Consider the following 21,910-nt stretch of genomic DNA (forward strand, 5'->3'; position numbering starts at 1 on the left):
GGAAAGATTGGCATGAACTGTAATTCAGCCTTAGTTTTTGATGTGAACCTTCTCTGTCAATTGAATAGAGAAAATTTAGAGAACATTGTATATCCTCTTCGCTTCCATCTTAATTTGAATTAATGTACTGACGGAATGAGGCATTTGAATATCTACTCACAATGCAAGCAAAACTGACTTCTTTCTAAATATTCTTTCTTCATATCTGACTGTATTTTAGCTTTTCTTTTGGATATACTGTAGTGAGCTGAAGTGAAATATAGCCTAAATAGAATTGATTAGCTCTCTTCACTCACACAACTTCTTGTGCTGATTTCTTTCTTTGTCAGTAACAGTACCACATATTCAGTCTCTTAAGCAGAAGAGTTCAATCATACTGAGTCTCTACCCGCTCTGCATTTAAACTGCCCAAATTCTCTGAGATGATATGAAGTATCTCTTGAGTCTGTTATTTTTTCCCTCAACAATATTCCCAGGACTTTTCTTTCCTCACCAGAGGGTTTGATCTGATGATGTTTATTGATCTATGATATTTTAATATCAATCTCTTCTTTCTACATAAGCTCATTTTCCTCTTTGTTTACATTTCTAAAACATGAATCCATCTTTTTAAAACCAAACCATGGTATCACATAGTTTATGATACCATCATAAGTTTAATGAACTTTTGACTATATCACATATAGCATGTTCTCCATGAACAATCCTTTGTACACTTTTCTCTGGAGTTTCTTCCCCTTTCAAAGTGCTGTTTAGCCATTCAAAATTCTAAACCACTGCAAAGATTATCTATGTAACATCTAACTGAATTATGTGCTGTTAAGTTCTTTTTATAAACTATATTATGATATATTCAGTTTTTAATTGGATTGTGAGTTTCTTTTCTGTAATTAAAAATTATCTATTTTTTGTTTTCAAATGATTGTACAAGAGGGTTTCAAGTTACCATGTCCATTTGTGGGTACAACACATTCTGATCAGTGTTACTCCTTCCATCGTGAGTTTCTTGAGTGCTGAGACTGAGTCTTTTGAATAGCATTTTGAATGATAGATATTGGATACTTAGTACTAGATGATGTTAAGGAGGGTCCTCTCTATGACAGGTTAAAGGAATTAAAGTTTACTGGGTCTGATGATGGCGAGTCAGAAGTTATTTTTCAACCAGCAAGAGAGCAATTTGGGGGCAAGAAGGGGGTTTCTGTTGGTATTTGTACAAATTTGTAGCTGAGCAATAACCGTTATCATCTCTCTTTCACTTAACAGAAAAATGACCACTAACCTTGTAAGACTATAGTTCTCATCTATTTATTTAAGTTTTTAATCAAATGAGAAATATTTCTTTTTTGGCAAAGCTGTATGAGTTTAAAATAGGCCATGGCCAACATGTTTCTGAGTTGGCCAAGCCGTTTAAAATCCCAAGCATCTTGTGGAGGCAGACTGGCTTTTTTTTGTGTCTCCATAGTGAACATCAACTTTTATGGAGAATCCCAAACAGCCCATTGGATTCTTGCTCTAACTCTGGAGTCTCCCTCTTGTCAACCTGGGAGCTATTGTGTTTGACTGCTCTCCTACAGACTGACAGAATGACTGAATCGTATCTGTCTCACTGCTGCAATGTATCCAGAGATTGATGGCTATAAAAGCACCTTCTAATTTTGTACCAACTCAGTCTTCTTTACATTGCTTGTACAGATAACTCAATGTCAGGATTACACGTAAATAGTCATTAAGGCCTGAAGAGTAGGATCTAAGACATAGTAAAAATTGAGAAAGTATCAGAGCATAAACTACATACAAATATCAAGGGGCAATATTAACATGTAGCTTCTTAGTAGTTCATGAGATTTTGATTCAGATGTCTATGATGACATGCTTAGATACTAAAAGTATACTTAATCAATACATGAATTAATATTTAGTAACACTGATAACATTCTATCCCAGAACAGAGTAGCTAGCAGAACCTTGAAGCAATTTTCTTTTAGTCTATGGTCAGGCATTGAAGTGTAAGAAAAGAAATGGAATCCTGAGATGTGGGAGGCATTCTTAGGTGAAAGCCTCACACATCTAGTGCACTAAGCTGCTCCTTCTTCATACCAATGCTGTGTGGGTCTCTGGTCTCTACAGGAGTCCCTCTTACACCCTAGTGTGGCTGTGTGGGTCTCTGGTCTCTACAGGAGTCCCTCTTACACCCTAGTGTGGCAGGCTGGAAATAGTTATATCTTTTTTTTAATTAATAAGTTTTTTTTATTGTGAAAATACCATACAGAGGGGTTACAATTACATGAGCAAGGTAATGAGTGCATTGTTTATCAAGCATTGTTGCCTCCTCCTTTGTTCCCCCTTACCATCCCTCCCTTTCCCTGTCTCCCCCCCCTTCCGCCAAAGTTGTAAAGTTCGTTTTTTGACATAAATGTCTCGTACATCTCATTGTTGCAATGGGTCCACTTATATCCCTATTTAAACAATTTTTTCCCCTTCCATTCCCCAAATTATGCCAACATCCAATACAGTAAAAACAGGGGTTATATTGTGGGGAAGGGACATACAAAGCAACAAAGAAGTTGGCTCAGTGGTAGAATGCTTGTCTTGCATGCATGAAGCCCTGGGTTCGATTCCTCAGCACTGACCGACAAAAAAAAAAAAAAAAAAGGAAATAGTCATATCTATATACACTCTGCCAAGCCTTTGTTAAAACTGCAGTCTGATTTTGGTCTTTATATCTTTTGATTCAACTGAAATTGCCAACTGACTATTAGACTTAAAGCTGAGCTTTTAAAAAAAAATTAATTTCCTACTTCCTCTTCTTCTGTTTAGATTGTTCCCCTTGATTACTGAAGCATAGATAAATTGGAATGTTGCTATATCCCTTTGGACTTCAGACTCAGTTATGTGACTTGTTATTCTCTCTATTCTGGAGGACCTGACACTTGTGCCTCTCAATATTCTTTAACCTTAATTCTGTCCTATGACCTGTGCTGCAATTATCTACACCCACACCATGGCTTGCTGTGTTCACTCTGATTTTTCTCCTTGTTCTTTGAATAATTAGCTCAAAGCATGCAGGCCTTACCTCAGATATAAAGTCCTCAGAAGGACCTCTTGTTCATTTTCAGCATTACATCACCTTAAAACAGGATCATGATGAGTCCTGATTCATATTCATAGGACACCAGTATATTTGTGGAAAAAAAATTGTGATGTTAATTTGGATGATTTTGGCTTAAGATTGAGGCAGCAAAGGCAAGACATATATGACACTTAGATGTGTGTGAAGTTGGTCAGATTTCTTGCTTAATTAATTGGTTAGATGGTGGTGTCATTCAAAACCAATTCTGATCTTGATATTTCTTTATCAGCATTTAAAAATCTTCTAGAACTTTTCAAAATAAAATTAATTCTGAATTCAGTTCTTAAAAGTTTTTGATAGCTGTCTCCTCTGTACATATTAATCTCATCTCTAGCAAAGCCCTCTTATCACCAGTCACTGTGGATGACCTGTGCAGTGATTACATCTATTTCACTCATACTTATTGGGGTGTTCCCTCCATCCCATATCTTTCTGCCTGTAATAGTCACACTCTCTTCTTTGTTATCTCTCTGAATTTTCAGGTTCAGATCAACTGTCCTTTCTTGAAGCCCACCCACCATGAGAGGTTTTTTGAGACACACTTTTTATACCACTTGCTTACTTTTCAAATAGGCTTCAAGTTTCATCTGGTCAAGGAATATAGTCCATCTGTATTTATATCACTAGCAGTGAGTACACAGTAAGTGTGCTCAAATAAGTGTACAGTATTCAATTGAATAAATGAATGATAGATGGACTATTTCTAATCACAAGGACAAAGAAAGATTTTCTAGGTTGAACATATCACTTTGGATGAAATTTCTAACTCTTGGAGCAGGGAAAGGATTCAGCCAGGTAGAGACACTAGCAAAGGATAAGCAATAGTCCTGAGGTCACAAATGCATTCATGGTAATTGGGAATGCAGGACTTCCAGGAATACAGAACAGCTTGAGTAATAATGAAGAAGAAACATGATACAGAATCTGTTAGGCTACATGTTGAGTCCACTTGGACTAAAGCTTAGAATGACTAGGAGAGGGAAATGGAAAAACAAAGGGAAATCTCAGGTAGAAGTTCAGGAGTTTTCATTCAGGATGTTTTAATTTGAAGTACATAGCACTATAAAAATTCTTAAGAATGAATTATCCTACTTATGAGAATTAATGATGATGGAATACTAGAATAACTATAAAATCAGATGTTTTCAGAGATAAGAAGTTTGTTGAGTTCTTACTTAGTATACTTCAAAAAATAATTACTTAATGCCTGCCTTACTCCTAAGGCTATCTTACTTTCAAGGTTAACTAGTCAATCTATTATGAGGCACACGTTCCTTTTGCTTATTTTTCAAATAGGCTTCAAGTTTCATATGGTCAAGAAATGTTATTCATCTGTGTTCATATCACTAGCAGTGAGTACACAGTAAGTACTCAAATAAGTATACAATATTTAATTGAATAAATAAATGATAGATGAATTATTCCTAATCACAAGAAGGAAGACGACTAGAAGTATACTGCTGTGTAATTACAGGTTAGAAAGAATGTAGAGGTTTTAAATATTTTAAAAAATGATCTATGCATATACAACCACGTGCATCTTAGATTCTATCCAAAACATTTAAAAAAGTACTGTAAGAGATAGCATTTAGATGAACTCTAAAATAATTCTAGTAGCCATAAAGAACAGAAATATTTAATTTACATTGTGTTCGTAGTGTTAACTATTTGATTACATGCATTATATATTCTTGTATTACATGTTACATGAACACATCATCATTGAGAATTTGGATTAATTGAGCTAATAGTAACCATGAGATGGCCTTGAATGAATTCACCTCATTTGTGATTTCTTTGCAGAGTTTGATTTGGTTCTTTTGTGCCATTGCAAAAGACAGACTCTCTTCTTTCAACTTTTTTCAAACTTATGTCCCTTGTTCTGAGAAATAATATCTTTTAATTTGCAAAGAAATTATTCAAACTTCTAATTCAAACAGAAAAGAAATCTCAAAATGGTCTAATTTTTTTCTAGGCTCCAAAAACTCAAGCTTATCATAGGAACCCATTGAGATTCTGGTGTCTTTGCATTTTCTCTAAGAGACATCAGCAAATTTCATTCTTTTATAGTTTATACAAGACTATACATACATACATATATATATATATATATATATATATTTTTTTTTTTTTTTAATCCGGGTGTGGGGCCTGAACTCTGGGCCTGGGAACTATCCCCCAGCTCTTCAGCTCAAGGTTAACGCTCTACCACTTGAGTCACAGTGCCACTTCTGGCTTTTTTCTTTTTTCTTGTGTGGTGCTGAGGAATTGAACCCAGGGCCTCAAGCATGCAAGGCAAGTGCTCTACCACTGAGCCACCTTCCCAGCCCCTATATATTTATGTATATACAAGTATAAGGTATTTTTTTCAAGAGTCAAGCCTGAAATGAGCCAGTTGTGCCTACTCCTTCTATTCCTATTCAGTATAGTGGAATTCCTAGCCAAAGCAATAAGAAAAGAAAAAGTAATAAAAGGGATCCAAAAATGGACAGGACCAAGTTGAACTGTTCCAATTTGTCAATATGATCCTATACTAAAAGGATCATAAAAGTTCCACCCAGAACTTTAAGATCTGCTCAATACCTTGAGCAATGTAGAAATAAACACAATGAATATATAAGACCCAATAGTGTTTCTCTACAGCAACAGTGAACTGGCTGTGAAGAAAATTAGAGTGCTTTCATTCATAATAGCTTGGAAAACTATAATTAGGACTAAACTTAGCCAAGTAGGTGAAAGACCACTAGAATGAAAATGACAAAATCTTGAAGAAATAAGTTGATTAATGCATCATGGAAGGCACTCCCATGCTTCTTGATTGATAGAATTAAGGTGAAAATGACCATATCACTAAAAAATTTAATGTAATAACATAAAAATCCCAATGTCATTCTTCATAGTGACAGAAAAAGAAAACCAATCCAAGTAACTGTAACCCTTCTGTACAGTATTTTTACAATAAAAAATGTACAGAAAAAAATCCTAAAATTCATAAAGAAGTACAAAAGGCTCTAAATAGCCAAAGAAATTTTGAGTAAAATGAGAAATGCTGGAGGTATCACAATACTGGACTTAAATTATAAATCCATAGTAACTTGAACAGCAAGATATTAGCACAAAAGCAGACACATCAATGAAAGATTTGAACACCCAGAAATGAATCCATACCCTTATAGTCATCTAATTTTTTTTTTTTTTTTGTGCTAGTCCTAGAGCTTGAACTCAGGGTCTGGAGGCTGCCCTGAAACTTTTTTTTGGTTCAAGACTAGTGTTCTACGACTTCAGCCACACCTCCACTTCTGACTTTTTGGTGGTTAATTGGAGATAAGAAACCATGGGTTTTCCTGCTCTGGCTGGCTTTGAACTATGATTCTCAGAGTTCAGCCTTCTCTAAGTAGCTAGGGAGTAGCTAGGATTACCTTTGTGAACTACTAGTGACTGGCAGCCACCTGATTTTTGTCAAAAATGCCTTAAATGTATATTGTATCAAAGATAGCTTCTTCAAGGAAATTAAATAACTTAAAGCAGAAGACAGAATTATCACTAATAGACTATTAATTGAAAATAAGTAATACAGTATTAATCAACAATATTGTACTATCAGTAATAATTGATAGCATACAATATCAATTCAAAATGGATCTTATTGTAAGATCTGAACCTTACATACTACTACAGAAATGAATAGGAAAAACACTAGGACATTTTGGCATGGTCAGGAACTTCTTGAATAGAACACCAGCACATCAGTAAATAGGAACAATAATTGACAAATGGTATTGAAACAAACTAAAAATCTCCAGTACAACAAAGAAAATAACCATTAAGCAGAAAAGATAGTTTATACCTAGGAGAAAAATTTTTGCCACTTATATATCCAGCAAGGAATTAATAGTCAGAGTATACAGAAATAAAAACATCCTAAACTCTTAAAGAATCAGCAACCCAATTTAACAAAAGGGCAAAGAACTGAACAGACACTTCCCAAAAGAACTATAAAGGCGGAAATGCTCAATATCCCTAGCCACATAGGAAATAGAAATCAAAACAACATTGAAGAGCTGAGAATATGGCTTAATGGTAGAGTGTTTGCCTAGCATGCATAAAGCTCTGGGTTCAATTCCTCAGTACCACATAAACAGAAAAAGCCAGAAGTGGTGCTGTGGCTTAAGTGGTAGAGTGCTATCCTCAAGCAAAATAAGCTCAGGGACAGTTGTTTAGACCTTGAGTTCAAACCCCAGGACTGGCAAAACAAACAAAGAAACAAACAAATAAATAAAACAACATTGAGACTGCATCTCCAGTCATTATGATACTCGTTAAAAAAACAAACAATTCTGGCAAAGGTATTGGTGGAAAGGAGCCTTTACACACTGTTGGTGGGGCTGAAAACTAAGAGAATGACTGTAATAATCAAAACGGGTTTCTTGAAAAAATAAAAATAGAACTATTCTATGATCTAGTGATAGCATTCTCGAGCATTTATGCAAAGGAATGTAAACATATATATAACGAAGGCATCTGTACACCTATGTTCATTGCAGCACTATTCACTCTAGTCAAACTATGAACATATCCCAAACACCCTAAAATGGATGAATGGATTAAGAAAATGTGACATATATATATATATATATATATATATATATATATATATATATGTAATGAAGTATTATTCAACCATTCAGAATAATAAGATTATGTCACTTGCAGGGAAATGAATGCATTAAGAGATTGTAAAATTAAATGAAGTAAGCTAGGTTCAGAAGGAAAAAGGTTACATGTTTTTTTTCTTAAATGTGCATGATAAAAATAAGTGAACAAATACAGGATCAAATATATACCTATAATTATGATCAATATGATGAAAGCATGGTAGATGCATGCATGAGATATCACAGTAAATTCCCTTTGAACAATTAACATGTACTCTAACAAAAATGAATAGCAGAAGGGTGAAACTTCCTGTCTGGAATACAGGTACTAGTGGACAGAGGGAGTTCAAATGCAGAGCATGAAGGAGAGTAAATATGGTCAAACTTTTATGCACATGTGTGAAAAAGTAACAGGGAAGCTTCTTGAGATTGGTTTGGGAGTGGAGAAGGAAAAGGAGAGAAAGTAACAGAGAAGATGAGTCTGATCAAGGCATATCGTATCCTATAGGGACATGTCAAAATGAAACTCTTTGAATCTCATTTAAAAATAAGTCAGCACAACAAAAAGGAATTCAATTATTATTTGTGCTCTACTAGACACCTTCCATTAAAATTAGATTAGGATATTATTGAGCTTAGCAACTATGTCTATTATATACTTAATAAGGTTTATAATACCTAATACAGTATTCTATTCTTAAGTAAATTTCTAAATAAATATTTTATTTATTCCCTTAAACTCACTCAGATTCTGTGGGCATTAAGATTATTTATCACCAGATGTTGGCTATTAAAGTCAGTGTGGAAAGGCTGTGCTACTTGTAATAATGGATCATTTAAAGTATATTCTAGCTTCCTACTTAGACAATCTAGGGCTACATAGTCATAGCCTTAGGCTTATCTCTATAGGGCACAGACATGAATTTTCAATAAAGTACAACAAAAAGATTTGTTTTGCTTATTTATTTTTTGCTTCACATAGGAATCATTGACGTAGGCAGAGTTTGAAGTGGTAAGCTGAAGTAAGTTAGGCAATTTCAACATATTTTTATTGAAATTATTGGACAACTGCTTAGTGAGAAAAGGTGTAGGTATGGATATCATTCTCTCTCCATACTCTGTTTGGATTCCAAGATATATTTGGGGGAGGGGTAAGTAAGGCAGTATCCTTGTTAAGCTTGTGGAAATCAGATCAGGTTGGACAAACTTGAAAGGACTGAATGGTGATGGTGGGGTTGACAAGACAGGGAAGATCTCCAAGCACACCTTGCCATTGATTTCAAAGAAAATCAATAGCCTCTCCAAAATATCATGGTACAAAATACTTTTTGGAACTGGGCACCAGTGGCTCACATCTGTAATCCTAGCTACTCAGGAGGTTGAGATCTGAGAATCACAGTTCAAAGACAGCCCAGGCAGGAAAGCCCAGGAAACTTTTATCTCCAGTTAACCACTAGAAAACCAGAAGTGGCACAGTGGCTCAAGTGGTAGAGTGATAGCCTTGAGCTGAAGAGCTGACAGTGCCCAGGCCCATATATATTGGGGTCTTAGCATGTCTGCAGGCTTATTATGGCTACCAAGTCTTACACATTATTAAATACATCACTCATGCTATTTATTAACACAGGATAAAGGCAAAGCAATTGTTTACAAGAATGTACAGTCCACAGAGACACAGTTGTCTAAAACATTGCATATTTTGAGATAGTTTAGAACCATTTACAACCTAGTTTAGTAAGTTTGATTTCCAAGAGAAACAAAGCACAATAAATTATTGTCCTTCTTTTGAATCTTTCAATGTTAGATGCGAAATTTTAACTTAACTATATTTGTTGGGGAGAGACAATCTCTGTATCAAAATATCCAACAGATCTCTTATCAACAGACACAGGTAAATACAAACTACAACTCTTTAGTGACACCATAAGTCACTGTCATTTATTTGCAAACTTGTCACAGAGTTGAATAACACTGGCAAGTATAACAAGTGTTCCAAAATGAATTTCTTGTGCTTATAAATCTATGTCAAGGACATAAAGGGACAAAACTCAAAGCAACATTTCTAGATCAAGAAACAGCTGGAAATGGCAGTAATCTGATATGAATATGTCAGGAACTGATGGTTTATTTTGAATGAGAAGTGTTGTCCAACAGTGAATGCAGCTGAGAATAAATGCAAACACAATCAGCAGTGACTCCAGACGTGCAATGATAGAAAACCATCTTGTTTCAGTTCTCTTTTCTCAACCTCATCCACACTGTAACCTCAGATTGCAAAACTGTCTTAGAGTAGGAAAACATTCTTCCTGTATGCTATTCTTACAACTTTTGGTAACAGCTTATGTTCTATATTAATTTGAAATTACAGTGATAAAATGGCTCCTTGAAAACAAAAGATACAATATGTTTAAATAAAACAAAAGATATATAACATTTGAAAATCAATGTGCACACGAGAGAGATAAGAATGATGGCGTGGGCTAAAGATTTAAAGAGAGACTTCTCTGAAGAGGAAATAAGAATGGCCAATAGACATATGAAGAAATGCTTAATATCTTTGGCCATTAAAGAGATGAAAGCAAAACTACAGTGAGATTCTACCTCACCCCAAGTAGAATGGCCATTATCAATAAATCTTATAATAACAGATGCTGGCATAAATGTGGCCAAAAGAGAACACTACTACACTGTTTGTGGGAGTGCAAAGTTGTTCAGCTACTCTGGAAAATAGTATGGAAGTTTCTCAAAAGACTAAACATAGAGATCCCCTATGACCCAGCAATCCCACACCTGGGTATTTATCCAAATGACCACAAACAAGGCCATACTAAAACTACCAGTACAGCCATATTCATTGCAGCATTATTTACCATAGCCTAGATATGGAACCAACCCAAATGCCCCTCAGTAGATGAATGGACCAAGAAGATGTGGTATATATACACAATGAAGTACTATGCTTCCATCCAGAAAGAATAACATTGCCCCATTTGTAAAGATGTGGAAAAACCTGGAAAAAATGATAGTAAGCAAAGTAAGCCATTTCCAAAGAACAGTAGGTTTCATGGTTTCTCTCATGTATAATGAAGCATATCAACATGAACTCTAAGAATTAGAAACAAGAGGTTCTCATAATGTCCTGTATGTAGTTATTTCTTTTTCTTTTTTCTTTCTGTTTTAGTTTTCTGTATCCTTTGTCTTGTATATAAGTTTATTTGATGTGTGGAAGGGAAAGGGAATCACAGAAACAGCAGAACAAAGGATGGACGAATACAACACTGATACTCACGACACTATGTTGGAAATGAACTTTACAACTTGGGGGAGAGGGGAGTAGTGATGGGTAAGTGGGAATAAATGAGGGATGGTGTAACAGTGTCTAAAAACAAAGGTACTCATTACCTTACTATGTAACTGTAAACCCCCTGTTTATACCTTTTCAATAAAGATAGAGGACAAAAAGAATGACTTGGCATGTTTTTTTCTGTGTAGATTTCTAAGTGATCACATGGCTTTTGTCCTTTACTGTGCTGAGATGGTATATCTTGTTTATTGATTTATTTATGTTGAGAACCAACCTTGCATTGCTTTTTTTCAATTTACTATTGAAAAAATGTTCCTTTTTAAAAATTTGTAGATTATTCTTTTATTTATTGTAAAGGTGATGAATGGGGGAGGGAGGTTACAGTTATATAAGTGAGGTAATGAGTACATTTCTTTGTAAATAGTTACTCCCTCAGAAAGAATACTCGATATATATCAATACTGATATATATCAGAAGGAATACTTGATATATTTTTTAATTTTTAGAAAAGCTCATTTATACTAGTATTATGGTCTATTATGTATCTATTCTGGGGAATATTCCGGGAAATGACAAGAAGCATATGTATTCAGGGAATATACATTGGATGAAATTCTGTGGATATTTGTTAAAGCCATTTGCTCAAAGGTGAAATTTAAGTTTGTAATTTTTCTTACTTTTTGCGTACTTGATTTGTTCATTGGTGAAAATAGATGTTAAACTCCTCTGTAGTTATTATATTGGATTCTACCTGTCTATATTTATTTAGATCTATTAATCTTTAGTTTGTATACTTGATATTCTTTGATCTCTGATATACTTAGAATTATTTACTTATTATATATACTTAGATTGATTCAAACTATTGATAAACTAAGCTCTTCATCATTCTTATGTCTTTTTAAAAAGTACTTTGGATTTAGAGCCTGCTTTTTATCATAGATAAGTATAGTACCTCTGTCTATCAGGTTTCATTTGCATGGCATCTCATTCTATACCTTCACTTTCTGCCTATGCATGTCTTTCCTTCCTTCCTTACACCCTCCTCCCTCGCTCTTTCCTTCCTTTCTTCATTCCCTTCCTTTCTTGCTTCCCCTTTCCTTCTTGCTTTTTTTCCTCTTCTTTCTTTTTGGTTTCCCTAATGATGCCAGGCATTGATGAGGCAGCCAATCACCACATTTAATGCAAACAAAAATGAAATAAACCTCTTGACTTCAGAGCAATTTAAAATTTATTTGTTTCTTCATCCAATCCTCCCCAAGTAGCATTCTCTCAATAGACAATGTTAGGTTTGAAAATCTTTTTTTTTCCCTTTTCAAAAGCAATTGCTTTAATTTATTTGAACCCATTGTATAGCAAGCTGGAGCCAGGGTAGCTCGTATCCTGGTTGGAACTATTTTTCCATGTGCTCAGGGTACAACCATCCTCTTCATGTGATTGCCCTTAAAATGCCAAAAGCAGAGGTAAATTATTCAGAACAGAATCAGTGGATCCAGAGTATTGAAACCCTCTTAATGTCACTGTCAAGTTTCTTTATTTGTTCATGAAACACTTGAAAAATAAGAAATAACAGCAGGCCTTCAAGAGAAAACAAAAAAAGAGTTGACTCCAAGTGCTTTCATTAGTAGAAGAGAGTGTTAACATGTGCAAAAATGTTAAATCTCCATTAAGAAAAGCAATGAGTGACACATGCAGTTGTAGTCTACTCAACTTAGTTTAAACATCATTTGAGATCTTAGAAGGGAGTGAAGCATAAAAAGTCTTTCACTATCCCCTGCTGAGTGCTAATGCATTTGAAACATTAGAAGGGAAGCCATCTGAAGAAATATATCTGTACAGCAACCTACATTCTCTCAAACAAGAGAAATGATGGATTTGTAGGAAAGTCGGTTTAGTGGAGTACTGACTTTACTAAACAAGTACAATCCTATAAGCTTGAAAAGTGCCAAGTCTGACCACTGGTATTGGTTTTAGCAAAACATTTTTCTTTCAGAAGACACAAAAGTAATTTATGGGTTTAACTTAACTTTCTTATGTGAACATTTAGAATCATGGTCCAATTTAAAACCCTGAGTATAAGCAGGTCTTACCATAATGGAGTGTGTGTGTGTGTGTGTGTGTGTGTGTGTGTGTGTGCGCGCGCGCGCGCGCGCACGCAAACGCGCAATTCTTCTTGGCAAGACTAGAAAACAGGAGGTAATGGTCATTAAACCCAGACACCCTGGGAGGTGCCTTCCTGTGGCCTTGTTCTGTGTGTGTCACCCCCTGCTATGATCAATCTAATGCTCTACATTAAATAGGACATTTTTTTTTAACTCAGTGACTTCTCGAAAGATCCAATAACCCTTTAGTCAGAAATAGCAGGGTTCAGTTCAAAGTGAAGATAATAGAGTATTGCACCAACATTTTTATTTTTCAGCAAAGTTCTATTTAAAGCACTTGTAATTCCACATCAAGAACATTACTTTAGGGCTGAAATACCATACCAAAACACAATGGAGACTTAGGATATTAGGATTTGTGCAAGATAAAGCACATTGTTGCTATGGAGATCAGGAATAGTCCGGATTTGAGATCCTTGTTTCTACTGCCAAAATATGGGAGGGAGAAGGTGGCTCCCATAGACTGTTTTTCTAGACTAACAATACAGTATGGTTTCTATTTAAGGGCAATTAAAAATTCTCAGTGATTTGTCCTCAAGGAAACATACCCTATGATTATCAGAACAATCAGCAAGCCTGCTATACAATACTTTGAGATTATATTTATTGGCAATATTAATTTTGCTCATGCCCTGTCATGTCAAATGTGGCTACGTGCAAATGTTACAAATGTGTCTATTTTTAGTGATGTTTCATTGGGTCTTAAAAATTGTTTATGGAGGTTTGTGCAATACAGATATAAATTATGTCTATTTAAGGGTTGCAATGTAAATTTAGCACTTGAAGTTAACTCTTGGAAAAACCTAAGTTGTTTTAGGTGGTGAACCATTGCTCCAAATGATTGTGATCAACCTGAATTCAATTAATACTGCTTTAATGGTCTCTTGTCAGAAATACAGAGTTCTATTTTGTCCCAGTGTTTACTATTGAATAATATGTCAACCTAAATACAATTAGCCTTAAAAATCATAGGATGTCATTGAGTTTACAGAGTAATTTTCACCAGCAATAGTTTTGTCTGGCATACTCCATGCCCCTATGGGAGCGCTAGTAATTAGCCTTTTGTTCAATTGTGCATAATTAAAATTAAGAAGTAAAAAGGCAAATATACATTCCCAAAGCTGTATAGATACTATGTTTTTGATTGAGTTTCTGGTCCCATAAACAAAACACTCTTTCTACCAAACCATCCTATTAGAAATACAATATCTCTCATGCAAGAACTCTTAAAAACTCCATCATTGCATTATTAAAACTTTTGGATTGCTTTCCACGACAATACTAGTGCACCATCCAAATCATCAGAAAATTCTCTTGAACAATTAAGTAAAATGATCCATTGTCTGGTGTTGGGTATAAATATGATCTTAGAAAGGGTATTTACTTTAATAAAATTCCAGTGCATGTCAAAAAGAACTATCTTTGACTTCCTTACTCAAACTAATTTTGGTTCTGACCTAAATTTTATTCTTCCCTGCAGAAACTACATTTTTTTTCTTTCTTTTATCCAATGACTTCTAGTGGTTTGTGAGCCTTTAGTTAAGTTTACTGTTGTACCATTTAACCTATTTTTTGGCAGTACTTTGATGGATGTCAAGGTAGCAAAACCAGGTTGTAGAACAATTGTTCTTATTCCTCATGCTGCCTTCTTTAAAGGTTGTTCTTTATATAGAATATTCATTGGGCCGTTTCCAGTTTTAAATGAGTATAATTCATCAAGAGATCAACACTAAAGTGCACACATGTTGACTGACTCTGCTTCAGGAGTTCCAAAGTACATGTTTTCTCTTTCTTAAACATCACTCTTTTCCATGCGGGTCAGTTGCTCCCTGAACATTCATTTATAAAAGCTGTCACTAGACTTTGTAAGAAACTCATTTTTTTTTCCTCTCACTTTTCCCCAGAGGAAACTCCTGTTTGTTCCAACTACTCAGATCCCTGGAGCTAACTGTTTGATATCTCTACTCAGCTTCCTCCTTGTGTTCCCTTTTAGTCCCTTTTGAGGCCACCCCATGGCCTACCACAATTTTCATTTTCTGCTTAGAGCTGGCTTCTCAGTCATGCAACCAAAGAACTCCTACTACAAGAGAGTGATTAAAAAAAAATCTGACAATAATTATTAGTGTTTCCTGTTTGAGTAATACTTTAAGTAAAAAACATTTTTATCCTCAAACATTTAATAAAGCACTATTATATTTTCTTTAAATTACTGTCATGCACTACTGAGATTTTCTTGCCTCATGTATTTCTTAGTGTCAATCTCGCGCTCCCCCTTTTCTTGGTCAGATAAAACACAAATGTTTAAAAAGCTCCCTATAACCTATATTTGCACCAGTGGTTCCCAAATCACATCAGACTCACCTATATTTAGGGCACTTTATTTTGATAATGTATCATTCATGTGGAGAGTTATTTAGGTAACAGAAAAAATGGAAGGCCTGGTTGCCTAGGTAATCTCTCTAGATCAAGTACAAAAGTCATTCAATCTTTTCTCCAGTGTAGGATTCTGTTTGTTCTGCTAATTGAAAAATATCATATAGAGCAATGATGTCCATCTTTAGTGAAACATGTGAGAAATCACTTGAAAGGGCCAATGAGTTTCTTTTCCCTCTGGTGTGCCACCTATTGGTGGGAATTTTGGTACAACAGAATACTACTTGGCTAAAGGAGTGTGTCAATAACAGCGTATTTGTAGTAAGTTTACATGTTCCGAAGGCTCAAATATTGTCATTAATAATGGATAATAGGATTAATGAGCAAAGGGATGGGTGACTTTCACCATTATGGACTCTACGAAAAAAAAATTAGTTCATCACTCCCTCATTTATGCATTCAAGATTTTCTGGGTGCTTATGTGTGATTCTGGGCCAGAAAATTACAGGACAATTTTATATATATATATATATATATATATATATATATATATATATATATATATATATATATATATATATATATATATATATATAACCTTTTTTCTTGGTCAACCATAGAACTTGAACTCAGGGCCTGGCACTGTCCATGAACTCTTTTGCTCAAAATTAACACTATACCACTTTGAGCCACAGCTCCACTTCTGGTTTTCTGGTGGTTAATTGGAGATAAGAATCTCATGGGCTTTCCTGGCCAGGCTGGCTTTGAACTATGATCTACAGATATCAGCCTCCTTAGTAGCTAAGATTACAGGTATGAGCCGTCAGCACCCAGCTTTGTATATTTTGACTAATTATGTATATTTTTATATCTCTCTTAGGCTACAGTTTGGAGGAGGGACGATAAACTATGTGCAAAATAATTAAGTTGAAGATTACTTACTCCCTTTTATCCAGTCTGCTGTCACTATTTATTACCCTTCATCACCCAGGCTTGGAACTAAGGAGTCCAACTTGTCTTTGGACATCCTCCATAGAGTTCCTCTCATTTCCTCTACAGATAGGCACCCAGTAGGGTCTTTACTAAGCTTGGGCTTGGCTGTATTTCTTTGCAGATTGAAACATTTCAGGGACTTCCCAGAGCACGGTGGGGGTAATGCTTCAGCTCCTCAGCTGTAGACAAACTCCTTCATGCACTGGCAAACTGGCTGCTTCTTTGGGCTCATCCTCTGTTCCTACCCCATAGCACCTTCCACTTTGTGCACGGCAAACCATCCCCTGTCCTCAATGTCTCCACAGGTGTCATTTTCTACTGACTGAACATGCTTCGTTTTTCTTTAACTACATAATTTTCATGCTTCTGTGCAAAATCCTTAAGTCTTACCAAACTCTTTTTTTTGGGGGAGGGGGGGGTCCGGTCATGGGGCCTGAACTCTGGGCCTGGACACTGTCCCTCAGCTCTTCAGCTCAAGGCTGGCCCTGTACCACTTGAGCCACAGCACCACTTCCGGCTTTTTCCTTTTTGTTTATGTGGTGCTGAGGAATGGAACCCAGGGCTTCATGCATGCAAGGCAAGTGCTCTACCACTGAGACACCTTCCCAGCCCTTACCAAGCTCTTAAAAGATTATTTTTCTCTTTTCATCCCAGCACCTTCCAGCAAAGAAGATAGCAAAGCAGTTATCTATTGTGTATCGTGTTGGATTGAATTGCCGAGTCAGGGAGATATATCTCTCCCTAGACATGAAACACAACGCGGAATATGTTATCCTTTTATGCACAGTATTTACCGATGTGCAGATGAGTAAGAAAGAGGTTAAAAGTGCCTTGAGAATTCAAAGTAAGTGCAGGATTCAATAAAGCATGGGATAGATATCAAGAAATAGCTGAGGTTGACTGGGATCACAGACTTGCAAAACTCACCTTCCTACCAGCAATTGCTCCTGGTTAAATATTTTCTTTTGCAATCTCACGTCCAATCTTTCCATTCTGCTGATACCATCCATGCTTTTCAGGTCCACCCTGTAGATCATAAACTTTCCTAGGAATTGAGGTGAGGCTCATTCCTTGGTACCATAAATATCTATTAGATATCATGTATTCTTGTTTAACCAAGCTACCTCATGTCCCTAAAGAAATTAGCCTGAATTTTCCATCTCTACTGATACCTCTTTCCTCCAATTAATTAAAAAAGAAAGTAAATTTCCATTCGTGCTCTTATATCTAAACATAGAACACAGCAATCATTTCCTCATAGCCTCACTATGAAACTGTAGCATCTAGAAGAAAGTTCCAGAACTGCAGAAATTACAGAACCAAGTGTAGACCCTGGCCTTTCCACTTTCTTTGTTCCATAAAACATGTTACCTTTCTCTTTAAGACTTGGGCTCTTTTCTAGAAAGTTTTGGATTACAATATCTCCCATGTATGGTTTTTATTATATACAAGGAAGAAATCTGTAATGCTATCTCTGGACAGTACACAGTAGAGTCTGGGTAGATAATAGATTTCTTCTTTCTTTCTGATTTATTCTCCATTTGCTTCATCAGATCTATTCTTCCCCTATTCTATATCCTGCTCAGAGACTGACCTTAAGAACAAAATCACCTGTTCAAAGGGACTTTGCCATGATATTTCATACATGCATACTATATTTTAATTAGATATGTGCATACATTCACATGTATATGCAATGCATATATGATCCTGTATGTGTTTATATGTATGCATGTATCTTTTGACTTTCATTTGAACAAAACTGAATATTAGAAAGCTGAACTGTGTTCAGTGTGGGGTGTGGGTACTAGTAGGACTTAAGTGTGTGAGTGGAGAGAATGAGGATGAATATGGTCAAAACACTTTAGGTACATGTGTGAAATTGGAACAATAAAGCTTCTTGAGGTTGAGACTGGTTTGGGAAGGGAAGAGTAAAGATGAAGGGAGGAGGGTGTTTGATCAAGGAACACTGTGTGCACATATAGACATGTCAAAATGAAACTCCTTTGTGCAACTAATCAATCCTAAGGAACAAAAATGAACCATAAACAGAGTCATATGGATATACTTACTTTCTGGCATCCTGGGGAGATTTTGAAGGCTGGGAGAAGAGGTAGACTGGTGGTAGATCCCTTGACTGGTTATGACCCTAGGCCTAGCAATGGCTACTCATTTTTGTTCATACCCTCTGTTAGGTACCCACAAGGCCACAATTCCATCTCTCAATAAGTTTCATTATCACTGTTCCTTGTCTTTATATTTGTATGTGAAGAGAGAATAAAAGATTTTTGGTATCAGAGTTATTGGATGCTTCATATACTATTGTGGATTCTTGAACTCTAATCTACCTATAAATAAAACATCCCTTTCTTCTATCTCTTTTCAATTACACATGGGATATATCCGATTTTGTCTCCGTGTATCCTAAGTGCCAAGGAAAAGACATTGATTTTGCAGGACTTGATGCCACGGACTCAGAATGGCTAAGATAATGAGATTACATATTAAGTAATGAAGTTGAGATTCACAGATGTTGAAATTACTTACTCAGGATCATATGGTTGCTCAATTCATGGTCAATTTATTTAAGTCTTCATTGATAACTAGAACCATCAGTAATAGTAATTTGTCCTCCTTACTTTTCTCTCTAACCCTTGTTAAGCAGAGTCTAATTCTAGCACCATCTGCAATCTTCCATACTGCTTGTAATAGCCTTCTTGATATTCCAGTAATCGTGCTTTTCATTGTCTAATCCATTCTCTCCATTAGGATAAGAATAATCATTTAAAAGGAAAATCTGTGATCATTCTCTACTTTACTATTCAGTAACTCCAGAAAATGTGGCTAATAACTCTTGTACTTGCTGCTCACCTTCTCAGATTTTATACCTAGCTACACACTTCTTTCTTTTCATGTTGAACTTTAAAAGCTACTTTGAGTTCTTAAAAATGTTATTTGCTTTCTATTATAATACCTTGTCACATTTTGTTGCCTGTATTTAATGTCACTTTGAACCTTCTGCTATTGTATCTTGGTAAATCCTAAAGACACTTCAAACCCAGCTTAAACATCATTTACTTGAGGGTGTTCCTTTGGAAAGTCCTCAGATCTCATCTGGTCCATAGCCTTATCTGTTCAATGCTCCCATCACTCCCCCCATAATGCCTTAAGGGTTTATCTCAATTCATATTCATTATAATGTGTTTGCTGTTTCTACAGGTTTTCCCTTTTAAGAATGACAATGATTCCCAGCTCCTCAAACTGCAACTCTACTATAAGATCCAGTTCTGTATGGATAATAAGAATTTAATAAAAATTTTTAATTGGTACATGAATCTAAGCTCTGAAAAAGTATTGTGAACAGGGGAGATGTGCAAATAAACTGGCCATGTGTTGAAAGGGCCATGTGTTGAAAGTGGGAACCTATGTAACAGCAATACGCACAAGACACTATGTTGGAAATACTCTGTATAACTTGGGGGCGGGGTGGAGAGAGGGAAAGAGGGAGAAAAATGAGGAGAGGAATAACAAGTTGGACAAGAAATGTAATCACTTTCTTACTTATGTAATTGTAACCCTTCTGTACATCACCTTGACAATAAAATTAAAATACAAAGGAGAATAATAAAAAAGAACTTTAGATTTTTCCCTGAATGTGCTAAGGAAGCATTATTATTATTAGTATTATGATTATAATAGTTGGACTTAGATTGTTGACTAAATGAAGAATGAATGAGGGAGAAGGAAGCTGTACTCACGCATACGGATAAAAGAAAATGCAAAGAACACTTGCTAAATTAGTCTTTCTCAAATTTAGTGCATATCATAATTGCTTATCCAGGTAAGAATTCCCACAGGGTTTAAAGTTTATATATATATATATATATATATATATATATATATATATATATATACGTTTTTTATTGTAAAAATACTGTACAGAGGGGTTGAGGGGTTACAGTTACATGAGTAAGGTCTTGAGTACATTTCCTGTCAAGCATTGTTGCTTCCTTCTTTGATTTTCCCCTACCATCCCTTCCCTCCCTCCCTCCCCAACTACTCCCATGCCCCTTCCCCCCACTGAAGTTGTAAAGTTCGTATTCAACGTGGTGTTTTGTACATCTCATTGTTACAATGGGTCAACCTGTATCCTTATTTAAGCATTTTATTATTTCCCTTCCCCTCCCCAAATTAGAAAATGTATATACCAGATTCAGGGCAGCAACGTCAAATACAGTGAAAACAGGGGTTATACCGTGGGGGAAGAACATAGAAGACAACCAAAAAAAATCACATAGTACATTTTAGATACGTTAAAAACAATAGCAAGAAAGAAAAAACCACTTGTGTCCATATCTTGGGGTTCATTTCATTTAACATCATCTTATATGGTCATATGTACATAGCTTTTGACCTCTTTTTCTTGTTCTAGACATATACTAGTTATTGCAAATAAGGGAAACCATGGGACCTATGCTTCTTTGGGCCTGGCTTACTTCACTTAATATAATTTTTTCCAAGTCTTTTCATTTCCTATCAAATGGAGAGATGTCATTCTTTATGATGGAGGCATAAAATTCCATTATATATATGTATATATATATATATACTTATATATGTGTGTGTATATATATATATATATATGTATATGTATGAAACACTTTCATTTTACATTTTCTTGATCCATTCATCTACTGAGGGGTATCTGGGTTGGTTCCATATCTTAGCGATCATAAATAATGCTGCAATAAACATGGTTGTGCTGGTAGCTTTAGTATAACCTTGTTTGTGATCATTTGGTCAAATGCCCAAAAATGGGATTGCTGCATCATAGTGGAGTTCTATGTGGAGTCTTTTGGGGAATCTCCATACTGCTTTCTAGAGTTTTACATTCCCACCAGCAATGCAGTAGGATTCCCTTCTGTCCATATCCCCTCCAGCATCCGTTGTTATTAGAGTTCTTGATTATAGCCATTCTAACTGGGATGAGATGGGATCTCAATATTGTTTTGATTTGCATTTCTTTTATGGCTAGGGAAGTTGAACATTTCTTCATGTGTCTATTGACCATTCTTATTTCCTCTTCGGAGAAGTTTCTCTTTAACTCTTTAGCCCACTTATTTATCAGGCAGTTGTTTCTTTGAAGATTTGTTTTGGAGGATTTAATTTTTTGAGTTCCAGGTATATTTTAAATATGAGACCCTTGTCCATTGTATGGCTAGTGAAGATCGTCTCCCAATCCGTGGGCTTTCTATTGATCTTGCTAGCTATGTCCTTTGCCATGCAGAAGCT

General features: G+C 35.5%; 1 long non-coding RNA gene across 2 annotated transcripts in view; it reads left to right on the forward strand.

Annotated features, from left to right (window-relative positions):
* Window positions 1-21,910, forward strand: part of LOC138829226 (uncharacterized) — a 53,288-nt gene that overhangs the window by 10,021 nt on the left and 21,357 nt on the right. Inside the window, exon 3 of one of the 2 annotated variants that reach the window (XR_011372510.1) lies at window positions 19,838-20,057. The exons of the other annotated variant lie outside the window; for it this stretch is intronic. This is a non-coding gene — a long non-coding RNA (uncharacterized lncRNA). Of the gene's footprint in view, window positions 1-19,837; window positions 20,058-21,910 lie in introns of those variants that run through there. 2 annotated transcript variants of the gene reach the window in all.

Source organism: Dipodomys merriami, unplaced genomic scaffold (assembly GCF_024711535.1).
Source record: "Dipodomys merriami isolate MVZ:Mamm:240054 unplaced genomic scaffold, mDipMer1.0.p SCAF_17, whole genome shotgun sequence".
In the NCBI taxonomy this organism is placed as follows: domain Eukaryota; kingdom Metazoa; phylum Chordata; class Mammalia; order Rodentia; family Heteromyidae; genus Dipodomys; species Dipodomys merriami.